Source organism: Lygodium microphyllum, chromosome 17 (assembly GCF_053477565.2).
Source record: "Lygodium microphyllum isolate KBCC chromosome 17, Lygodium_microphyllum_v1.1.10, whole genome shotgun sequence".
Lineage (NCBI taxonomy): Eukaryota > Viridiplantae > Streptophyta > Polypodiopsida > Schizaeales > Lygodiaceae > Lygodium > Lygodium microphyllum.
The window spans coordinates 13,401,280-13,413,427 of record NC_141151.1 but is presented as its reverse complement, the minus strand read 5'-3'; positions in this window follow the sequence as shown (position 1 = coordinate 13,413,427).

Below are 12,148 nucleotides of genomic sequence, written 5' to 3'. Positions count from 1 at the left end.
GGTCTTTCAATGGTTCTATCGACAAATCTGGCATAAATTCAAGCTTAAAGATACAACCACATCAAGCAATACATCATCTTTAGTAAGGACTATACAAATTGTTACCCAAAGAAGAAAAGATAGATATTTAAATTCTTGCGCAAAGCAAAGATTTACAGAATGGTTACAAACCGAACAAAGAGTTGGGAAAAGATGGGTTTCAAGAAACCCTTAATCTTTGGCATCTTCTAGTCTGATTGTGTTGCAGAAGAGTCCTTAGTTTTAGGCACCTCAACAGGGCCTTTAGAGGAGTCCTTGGTTTCAGGTAGCTCGACAGGGCCTCTAGAGGAATCTTTTGTTTCATCCCACTCAATAAGACCTCTATATTTCAAAAACTCTTGTTTTCGATAGCCTGGAAGAAGCTTCAAATTTTTACTATCTCCTACATAAGAGAGCAAATAGGGGCCAAGAACTCCAAAATATCTAGCTCTAGATCCACTGTATCCAGGCATGAAGCCAAAAACTCTTATGGCTTCTTCCTTCTCCACCAAAATGATATTGTCCAAACCTTTGCTGAAAACTTGAGATCCAATTACCTTTGAGATAGCTCTCAAAGCCATCATTGGTAGACTTGGAGAGCTTGACAATCTACTATGATATGTTACAATTGTTTGATTGTTTAAGTTTCCAATATAATGGCCAAGGCTTTGATTTTTTCCAAGCTTCATTGGCCTAGAGCCCTTGGCCCTTCCAAAAAAGTTGTCCAGATCTTCAATCTCAATCTACAGAACAAACCACAACAGTACAAGATATAAGATATTTATCTATAATGCATAATAAAGTCTAACATACACTCAATGGGTGACTTCAAATTATATTTCATACCTTAGGGTGTTCGTCTTCTTCAAGAAGACTATCATCATAAAGATTTATTGAACTCTTGGGCTTCTCATCTGATGGAGACTTCAATCTCTCTTCATACCCTACATCATCAATATGAAGTTTCTTCTGGACCTGCAAGAAGTCTTCTTCTGTAGGTAGCCCCCCCTTTTCGTATTCTATGATCTGATTAATACATGTATGTAAGGCTATAGAGCTATCTTGGAAATTCCCTCCCTCAACATCAAGACTTGCTAGTGGTTATTGTTCATAACCTATAAAATTCATGTCATTTTTGCCCCAACCTGCAAGGATTGCTAAGCAATAATCTTCTCTAAGATCAAAAAGATGTTGAATATAATTTAGCAACACATATCTCTTCTTGTTGATAAGATAAGTGGGAAATGTTGGAACACATGCAAGAGGACCTTCTTCATCAACCTGTGCACTTGGCTCGATCTCCTTTTCTTCCACCATTGTGATATTGTCACTCTTGAATAAACCTACATCAAAACCTTGGACACGTTGATTCTCAACATCTTCTTGGAACATCTCCTCCTTCTCTTCGACCTTCTTATCCATACTTGCAATATCCTCTAGCTTTCTCTGTTGGTCTATATCTGGAGAAGAATTTTCCATGTACTGAAGATACACAATAAATCCAACGTCCTTGTGGATCAGAAGGCATTGGTGTTGGTACTTGTGGAAAGGACAACATGTTTCTTTCTTTCTGAATTCCTCATCAATGAGGTTGAACCTGCCTAGCAAAGTTGACTTGGATGCACTGGTGGCTCCCATGACATCACTATAATGAATAAATCCATTGACTTCCAAACCTTGCACATGTCTATCATAAAAACATATGTACTCCTTAAGTTTATCTTCAAGATCCTCCAATAACTCCTTCAAATCAAAAGGAGCATTAAAAATTTCCCTGATATAGCCAAACTTGGAAGAATTTCCAGTGGTGTGTAAGAAATCAAAGAGCCTATCATCAGATGTCTCAATTATCTCCTCCTCATCCATTCCTTCCAGAGATAGCTTCCTCTTTGTCATCTTGACCAGGAAAATATTTATCCCTGAAAAAAAATAGAATATAATCAATATCCAATAAAACAAGATGGAACCATGGAAAGAGGTCCCAAAAGTGCATTTTCCAAGACAAAAAAATAAAAAAAGGAGAATTTTTTTTAGTCGACCGGTGAAACACGAAAATTAAAGTGTCCAAGGCAAATGCCTGTGAAGAAATCACGTTTCACCGGACACTACCTTGAAGACAAAAATTATTTCAATATCTCGTCGGTGAAACATGATACTTAGCAAAATATCACTAATAGGGACATTGTTTCACGTTTCACTGGTCAAAATATGCAAATCAAGAAGAGAAACATGAACTACAGATTAATTCTATGGAAACAGAGAAATTTATGATAAAATCCTTTCTGGAAAAGCTATGCTGCTTTTAAAAGATACAAAGCACATAACATCTGTAATTATTCAAGTGTTATTAAAAATTCTTTCTATATTAATCAAATTTATTTTGTTAAAATACTTGTAATAAAAAAATTTTGTTTCCTATCAAAGATTGTTGAACTGCTCTCCACACAGGAAGCAAGGACCTTGAAGGGAAGTCGAGACGAAATTTCGGTAGAAAAGAAGACAATGTCGGAGAAATGGCTTTGAAATGCTTTTATATTGACCGTTAAGCATGTGGTGATAGTTCCAATGAAAAAGTTTGTGTAATAATGGAAAAATACGTGCACACGTGTCTCACTTAACACACCGTATCAAACTCTTCAGAAGACATGCGCACTCTCTTTTTTCGAAAATAAGTCACATGTGTGTTACATAACACTTTTTCAAGTTAAATTTTTTTTTCGGTAAGCGAGAATACGTCACACGTGTGTTATTAACACTTTGCCAAGAACGTTGAGTCCATGCAAATTCACCGCCTTCGTCTTTCATCGCATTTCCAGCAAGCATAAAACATTGCTACTCCGCCTTTACCTTTGGTGTTCCTTCCAATCTCCAAGCATTTCACTGCTTCCCCAACAAAGGAAACCTTCGAGCATATTGTTGTCATTAGGCTGAGATTGTGAAGAACAAGCTAAAAAGAAGGTATGGTTTCTACATCTTGCTTTTCAATAACAGGCTCCATTCAATGCATTCTTTTGATACTTTTCCTTAATCCTTTATGTTATTATGAGCTTATCACCACTACAAAAGAATTTTTTCCACAGTGGGAGCATTCCTTAATGTTGTGGAGATTTAAGGAAATCTTCAAACTTCTTTCCTAATTCTGTGGATATTTTATGTAATTTTAAAAGCTTTCCTTAGATCAAAGCTCTTTTTTCTTGGTTTTGTCGATTTTTATGCTATTCATGAGTTGTTCGGTGAAATGCGAAAATAAGGTGCTTCAAGGAGGTCTCCTGGCTTAAATTCGTGTTTCACTGGACACAATGGACAACAAGTCCGGTGAAACGCGAAAAGAAGCAGCTGCAAGGAGGTGCCTTTCTTGACACTCGCGTTTCACTAGACACGCTCGAGAAAAATTCAGCTGAAACGCAAAAACGACATGCAACATGGATACCTCTTGTCTGGGACTCGCGTTTCGCTGGATATGCTGGAGAAGAAGTAACATGTCTTTTTTTGGCAGATGGCTAGGACTAAGGCAACAACAAGAAAGGAGAAGATTGATCCTAGGGATTTAGCATCAAAGATTCATCAGTCTTCAAAGCCTCAGAAGCTCTCTAGAAAGTCAAAGCCAAAGAGAAAGTTTTCTCAAAATGTCAGGTGCCTAAGGGAGATTAGGAAGGCAGTAAAGGCTCTTGACAATGCAATTCCAAAGTTGTCTTTTCAGAGGCTTGTCAGGGAAATTTGTGATAGATATAGTTTGGATAGTTTTAGATGGACAAGGACAGCTCTTAATTGTATACAAGAAGCCACAGAGGATTTTTTAGTTGAGTTTTTTCAAGATGCCTATATTTGTGTTGCTCATGCTCATAGGCTTACACTCATGGACAAGGACATGGTAATTCTTAGGAGGCTAAGATATAGATTTTCAAAGGTCCTTGAGCCAATTCCCCTCACTGATGTGAAGACATTTAATATCCTTAATGTGCCCCCAGCTAGGAGAAAGAAAGATGATTCTGGTCTCAGGGTTGAGGATGTCACCCATGAGAAGGATACAAGGCAACATGAAAAAGAGGAGAAAGCTAAAGAGGAACAGGCAGATAAATGGAGAGAGTGTAGGAGGCAAAGGGTTGAAGAAAGGGAAACATAGCAACTAGAGTCCTTTGAAAATGAGCTAGCCACCCTTCTTGAAGTAGCTAATCCAAAAGGATTCAGTGTGTTTTGTTTCTTACCTGGTGACTTAGGCAAAAGAACTGAGGTTATCTCCTTTGATGCTGCATGTATTCAGATTCTTAAGAATAAAAGAAGAGCAGTAAATGACAGTATTATTCTTGTTGGCCTAAGGTATGTCCATCCATAATTACTTATACTTTTTGATATTTTTTTAACAATAAGATTTTTCTTGTTTATACTCACTATTTCTATGCCTTTTCTAGGTGTATAATGCATGAGTTTCCTTTGGATATACAACAAAAAATTAAGGTTCTTGATCCATCTATCTCATTCTTTATGAGGAACGAGCTTGATACAAGTTTTATTGAGCACTGGCTCAATTTGATTGACTTCGATACTTTAGAGCTCCTTATAATTCCATATAATGAAAAGTAAGTGATTCAATATTCTATTAGAGTTTTCGTACTAATTTGTTGAGATATGATTGCTTTTAGTTCTCATTGGAGCTTGATTGCAATAGACCTTGTGGATAAGCAATGTTTTTTAATCAACTCTATGAAAGGAAGCCATGGAAATGCTAAATTGTAAGTTATATTATCCAAGGGCTCCTTGATATTTCAATTCTTTTTTTTGTAAGTACTCTAAATTTCAACATATTTTATATACAGAGGTGCCAAAAGATTAATTGAAGAGCTAGAGAAAAGACCCCCCTATGCCGTCTGATTTGCTTGCAACAATGCAATATAGACAAGTTGCGGTAAGTTATTCATTAAAATAATTGAAACATGAGTTTATTCTATGAACTACCATTCGTCCTATTTATAGTTTTACTTTGTGTTGGTGGTTGCAGTGTCCCCATCAGGATGATAGCCATTCTTGTGGCTGGAGGGTGATTGCAAATGCTAGAAGAATGGTTAACTTTGTTTATCTTAATGATGATAAACATGCAAAGGTAATATGAAAGATGCTAAACTTTAAGATAGATATTAATTGCAAATAGTCCATTGATGATAAAAATATAGTCTATTGTAAGAACAATAATGAACTAAAACTCTTTTTTCTATAAATGTGTGACAGTTTTCGAAGGATTTCTATACATCTGAGCATGTTTGGTACGTCAGAGCAAAGCTCTTGAAGTATATAATGGTCAATTGTATACAACCAACAACAGAGATTGGTGGGGATTTGCACCATGAAGGAGATGCGGTGCCTATAACCACGGAAGGCAAAGCCACAGCTTCAACACCTTCTATACCCAAGACATCAAAGAAAGGCAAAAGGACTCCTAGAAAGGATAGTTCTCCAAAAAAGAAATAGCTTTGCCATATCGCCTTGTAAGCCTTCATATATAGAAATTTTCCCTTCAGCCCTTGTATATCTCATAGAGATGGCAGATAGACATCTGCTACAAAATTTGTACATATATTTTATATTGATAGTAAAGATATATTTTCTTGAATGTCCTTGCAGTGTATATTATTTTCTCTCCTTTTCGATATCTGCAAAAAATAAATTACAAATGTTTGTTAGTTAGAAAGTGAGATCTTGATATACATCTAAGTAAATATAATATGATGTGAAAACTTACTCGTTTCTTATCAAGTTGGAATACAAAGGAGCATGGTAGTTCAATGTCTTCATTTTGTAAATCCATCCTCACTTGATGTAGCGTACATGATTTTCTGATCTTTAAGATTGCAATAATATCCTTGTTGAACCAAATATCAAGATCCTCTATAGGATCCTTGCTGAAATCATTAAGATTCTGGTCTAAAGCAACTAGACTACTACCAACAAAATGCCATCGACTATAATAAAAGCAAATGTTGCTATCATATATGTATCTTCGAGGAGACTTGTTGATTCCAGATGAAGTGGATATGGCCTGGTATGTAGGAGATGTTTTACAAGCTGTTTTGTATGTCAACTATTTGGAGTTGCAAATAGATGACATGTTCCAGAGTTACTCCTCAAAAGTAGCTACTTGCCCTGATAATTTCTAGCACTCCATGATTGATTCTGTGGTCTTGAATCGACGTCAGAACACAGCTTCTACATATGTCAGAGTACTAACCAACTGAGGGTGGATCTCTTAGCTCACCTTTCAAAAAAAAAAACAATTTGATTCCACCTTTTCTGATGCCTATCAGAGAAGATCTAACTTAGGCCCCTCTATTCCTAGCCTAATGTATTACCAACAAATGGCTCACCGTTATGATACCTATCTTTCTCTCTATCAAACCAATTCAACAGCCATCTTACCCCTTCTTTTTCAACCTCAATCTTTTCCTCAAATTCCCATATTTACATATTGCTCTTTTATCGAAGATAGAGCATTTTCCCCTTCTCCACCATGTCCTTCTCCATCCATTCACATACCTTCTACCTTTCCTATTTATCAATTAACACCCTTCCTAAGTGATTCCCTAAAATTTTCAGCCACTCCTTCTTTAACCTATTCCTCCTTTTATGATTTTGCCTACCATCTCTTCATTTACTTTTACTTATTCCACTTCCATCTCCTGTTACTTCTATCTCTCAACCCCCTCAGTTGGTTAGTGAATATGAAGGGTTTGATCAGCAGATTCTAAGAAGAAGAGGATGGAGCTCGAGTGATTCTCTTACAGGACCTTAGATAAACTGGCCAATTATTCCAGGATATTGGACAACTGCCAATCAAGCATACCAGAACTATATTCATTTTGCTCACCAATATTCACAATCTTTGGATCCTTCGATGAGATTGACATCTCATTTTGCTTGGTATCTAGCATACATGCATATGCATTTCCATAATGATCAAAAGGCCATTCCAAAACTTTGTATGAATGTCAATGTGAACATTGACTCCCACCAGTTGGATGTCCTGTATTTTCATGCCCTATGTCTCCCTAATAGATACCTTGTCTTGCTCGAAAGGATGTGCTGCTTGCAGTTTTTTCAAAATCCTCCCAAGACATTTGTAGATGAATCCTTCTCCATGGATCGCTTTCGAAACCACCAAGCTTTTAAAAGGGATCATCTTAATTGATGCCTTTGCAATGTATTTTGGAAGTTTTTTAATGATATATCTCTTTTTGGAGGTGTCCTTCAGATGGTTGTGTTAGTGTTTGTGTATGTGTTGTCTTAATTGTATGTGATGAGTTCGTGTTGATTGCGAATACTTGTTCGAGAGCTCTTTTCAAAAGATTGCTGGTGGATGAAAAGCCTATGGTGGAAAGATGAACAGAACCTCTTATATCCTTTACAAATTTGTTATGGTTTTTAAAAGATTAATTAGAGGAGTTAATGAATAATTAAAGTTTTCCTTTAGTAGTTTTTTCTATCAGATATAGGTGATAAGTTGGGGTTGTGTTTTGGTAAGATTATTGAAGATCTGATGAAAGACAAAATTGAGCTCTTTAGTGAACTTATATTCTTTTTTTCCTTAGGTCGTGAGGACGCTTCCTTTCTAAGTGTAGGGATATGTTGAGAGTGGAGAAAGACTAAATTTTTAACTGATTTTTGTTGTTTTTGAGGTTTGAATGATTGATTTTTGATGGATTTAGAGTGATGTATGATTGTAAGGGAAGTATTTGAGAGTGTTTTGGATGATATTGATTATGTTTTAGAAGTTCATGATGATTCTCAGTGGAGATATGAGGTTCTGTGATGTTCTGATTGGTTATGTATACCTTTTGTATAGCTTCTATTTTATTCTGATTGTCTTTTGTATGAAGCATGGATTGATGATTGATGAAGATTGAGATCTTGTGAAAGCTTATTGAATATTTTTTGAGATTTCAGAATGGTTTGAGTATGAGTTATGAGGTTTTGATGACCTTCTGTAACCTTATGTAGACCCTCTGTAGAGCCTCTGTCTTTGCTCTGTCTCTGTACTGTAACTATATTGTAGCTGTTCTGGTGCTGTACTTTGACTGTTCTGTAGACCTTCTGTAAGTGTTCTGTAGAATGTATGTGTGACTTTGGAAAAGTTTTCTAACCTTTGAAAAGGATGAATCTAAGTTCAAAAGAGCTAAAACAAGCGGAAGAAATAGTTGCCGAAGATTGAAGAGAAGACTAAGTGACAGTGACAGTAGTGAGCTGTGAAAAGACACTGTAGTGGCTTGGGTGACTCTTCATATAAGACATACCTCTTGGGAGGTGCATCCACGACCTAAGAAGGATTATTGAGGGTTATTATGAGAGCATTGTAGTGAGGATATGATGTACTATTGATGGAGAGAGAGAGAGAGAGAGTCAATTCTACCAAAACAGTGTAACTGTATATGAGAGATTGAGAGAGAGAACTATGAAGACATTGAAGATGAATAATATGTGATTGATTTCCATTCAAAGATGGTGTATTATTTTGTGCTCTTTGTTCTATTGATGGATTTTGTGAAGATGTTGAAGATTATGGTTGATTCTATCAAATCCGTGGGATAAATTTACTATGATATTGCGTGAAGAATTGTTGTTTTCTTTGTTTTGATGATCAAAAGAATGAAATAAAAGCTTGTTGATGTTACAAGATAGATTTTCTTGCAAGAGAATTCCCTTTTCCTTGGTGTTCCTCTTGGGGCTCCATGTTTCCTTTAAACTTTGGTATTGAAACTCAAGCAACTAGTTTAGTAGGGTAAGGTTGACAGCAATTAAGACATATGATCATCTATATTGGAAGTAAAGGGCGTGCCTATGTTTGTGCCTATATAATCATGTTGAAATAATCTCAAATGAGACATGAATATAAATGCATTGATAAATGTGCAAATAAATGTATATATGAAAGCTTTATTGTGTGCACATGTGCCCACTTTCTTTTGTAGTGAGGCAACTATATACATTAAAAGATAGTGAGAGAATGGATGACAAGGGTCTTATAGAATAAGAAAAATGATTGGCCAACAGCTAGTTCAACTACTAGTAAGGATCATGTCACCTACATGGTAATTGCCAATGTACAACAAGTTGCAAATAGCTTGCTTTGATTCCATTACTAGCAAGGATCATGTCACCTACATGGTAATTGCCAATGTACAACACATGGCAAATACCTCTAGGAGCAAGCGATAACAAGGGGGCACAAATAGATTGTTCCTCTTGGCTTGGATTACACGGAAGCCATTTTTCCTTATTTGGAAGAATTACATAGAAAAGGTGGCCTAAGAAGGACTTGTGGAAATCCACCTTTGCCCTAAAACTTCACACTATGTAGATGTGAACTAAGGAGTGTAATATACTAGTTCTCACATCAAGTTAAATAACTGAAAATTTATGAAATACACCATACTTGCAAAGAAATATAAGAAATATACCATGTTTGCAAGGAAGCCATAGCCAAGGTAGCTAGGCATGAAATAGTATTGCCATGGAAGGCTGAGAATCATAGATGTAAGCTGCAACATGAATACTCACCTCATGTCAAGGTGGGACATGGTATGCACCCCATATCTTGGTGGCTAAGAGCATGCACCCTCTTAGTTGGTGGGAGGAATGAACATCAAAGCATGTATTGCTTGAAAATGGCAAAAAGATAAAAAGATGATTTACATTGGTACCCTCTTTCCTTTTATACTCTAGTCCAAACTAGGCTAATTTCCTAAATAAAGCAACATGAAAATTACTTTATTACAATCCATCCCTGGCCAAAAGTTTTGTCCTCAAAACTTTGAAGAGTGAAAGGACAAATGAATGATAAGTGTGAAGAAATGAGAGGCCAATGCTAAGTATCCTTGTTGAAGCTGTCCATTGAAGAAGATAATTTGCCATTGAGAAGAATCTCCAAAGTAAGCTCAAAACAATGGAAATCTGGAATGTTGTCCTGAACAGGGTAGTGATAGTAAATGACCCATAAATTTGGACTGAAATGTCCAAATTCAATGTTTGAGGTGTAGATACGAAATACGTAACCCAAGGAATCAACCTATACCCTTAAACCGATATTTTTGATTACATCAGGGAAATTTAATTCATCACAGAATTTCTAGACAGCAAGTTGTCTCCTATTCCAAGATACATGAAATCATCCCAAAATCAACCCGGATCATAAGGAATCCCCAAAAAATGGTTGTCATCCATCAAAGCACCGCTAACCTCACCCAAATAAAATGAAAGACCATCATCAAAGCTTTCATAGGTGAGGTATTATGTAGAAAAGTTATTATCACCTCCAGGATCAAAAGGATGTGATAAATCCCATCCATAATCCATAGATGCACTTATGTAAATCCTTAGATCATATGGGAATGAAAGATCAATATCATTATCGTCAACACCTCCATAATGCAAGTTATCATCCCCATAATCATGAAGAAAGCCTGTTGAATCATTATCATAATCAATAGGCTGTTGAAAGTCATCATCTACATGAGGCTGCTGAAAATCATCATGTAATGATTCCATATCCTCAATGCTTGTTTGGTCAATTGAATGTTCTTTAGCCCTTTCATCTTCAGCATTAGATTCATTGCCATATGCATAATCTTAGTTGACTGCATAGTCCTCTTGATCCTCATTGACATATACATGCTCTTGTTCTTCATTTATAGCTGCATCTCTTGGTTCTTCATCTTGGTCACCAAAGACATTTTCTTCTTCTCATTCTTCTAGACATGATTGCTCATCAACTACATGTGTTACATGTATGGCATTTAGAGCAATTTGCCCGTGCTGCCCAGTCACATCTTTAGCTTGATTTTTAGCATAGGCATCATCTTCTTGCTACCCATGACTATCATGTCCTTGCCCCACATATACATCTTCCATTGGGTCTTCCAAGACAAGGGCTGTAGCAAAATATTTATTCCTGCAATAACCCTCATGATGAGGTGACCAATGCTCATTACACTTGTAGCATATCAGCTGCCTTTGCATTTCCATCAATTGTTGATGAGGAATAAGATTTTTTTTAATGCCATGAGGAGTATGGAACTCAAGAACAATTGATACATTAATATGCTTTGCCTTGTATACGTTGTCATGCCCAAGAGTGTTCTTCTCATTGCATTTATAACATAGGCCCTTGGAAGTTATGTTGTCCAAGATATGACTTGACAAGTAGATGCCACGTACACCACTAAAAGAAAATTGACGGACATTTTTTCCATCTATCCAATGATAACCATAACCATGAGCTTGCTGTCCATGGTTTACTGCATAAGGCTACACATAAGCATTTCCAATCCTTTGTGGCTGATTATAAAACACTTGTGGTTGAGAAGAAGAAGTATCCATAGCATAGGCATGCTCATATACTTCTTGTCTATGCATGGGGACCTGAATTTCTGTAGGGGCATTTGATTGTAGCTGCTTCCTACTCATTGGATGAAGGCAAGATTGATTTGAATGGAGGCTTTCCCCAAATGGTTGATCATAAACATGACTATGATTAACATGATGTTGCTGCCCAAAAGAATTAGGGTCTGAATTGGCATAATCATCATGATCATAACCATAAAAAGAATGATGCTTATAAGAACTATGCCCATACATTCCATCTTGTGCCACATATTCATGTCTAATCATGCCACCATAATTGAATCCATAACCATTCATTGGAGCAGCAATTGATCCCAACATATGCTATCCATATACATTACTTCTACTTGCATTAAAGTCTCCACATGCATGATTTTGATGGTGCCCAACATTGCTACATAAGGTACAAGCACCATATTGTCCATAAGACCTAAGACATACATGATTTTCCATGCAACCATCAAAATTTTCATGTCTGTCACCCTTGTAGTACATGCTGTCCATAGTGACCTACTGGTACAAAATCAACACTATCTTGAAAAATATGAGTTCAAATAAGGTGTATGATAGCTTGACGTGGAGCTTAGGATGTCTAACATTAAGTAGAAACCCAGGTTTGAATTCAGGAGTAGCAATAACTCTCTATGTTTAAGAATTTCTAGAACTGTCCACAGTAAACTGCTAGTGAATTGTTGGAATAAAATAGGCTCTAACTTGAGAAATATGTATCCAAATGAAGCATTTG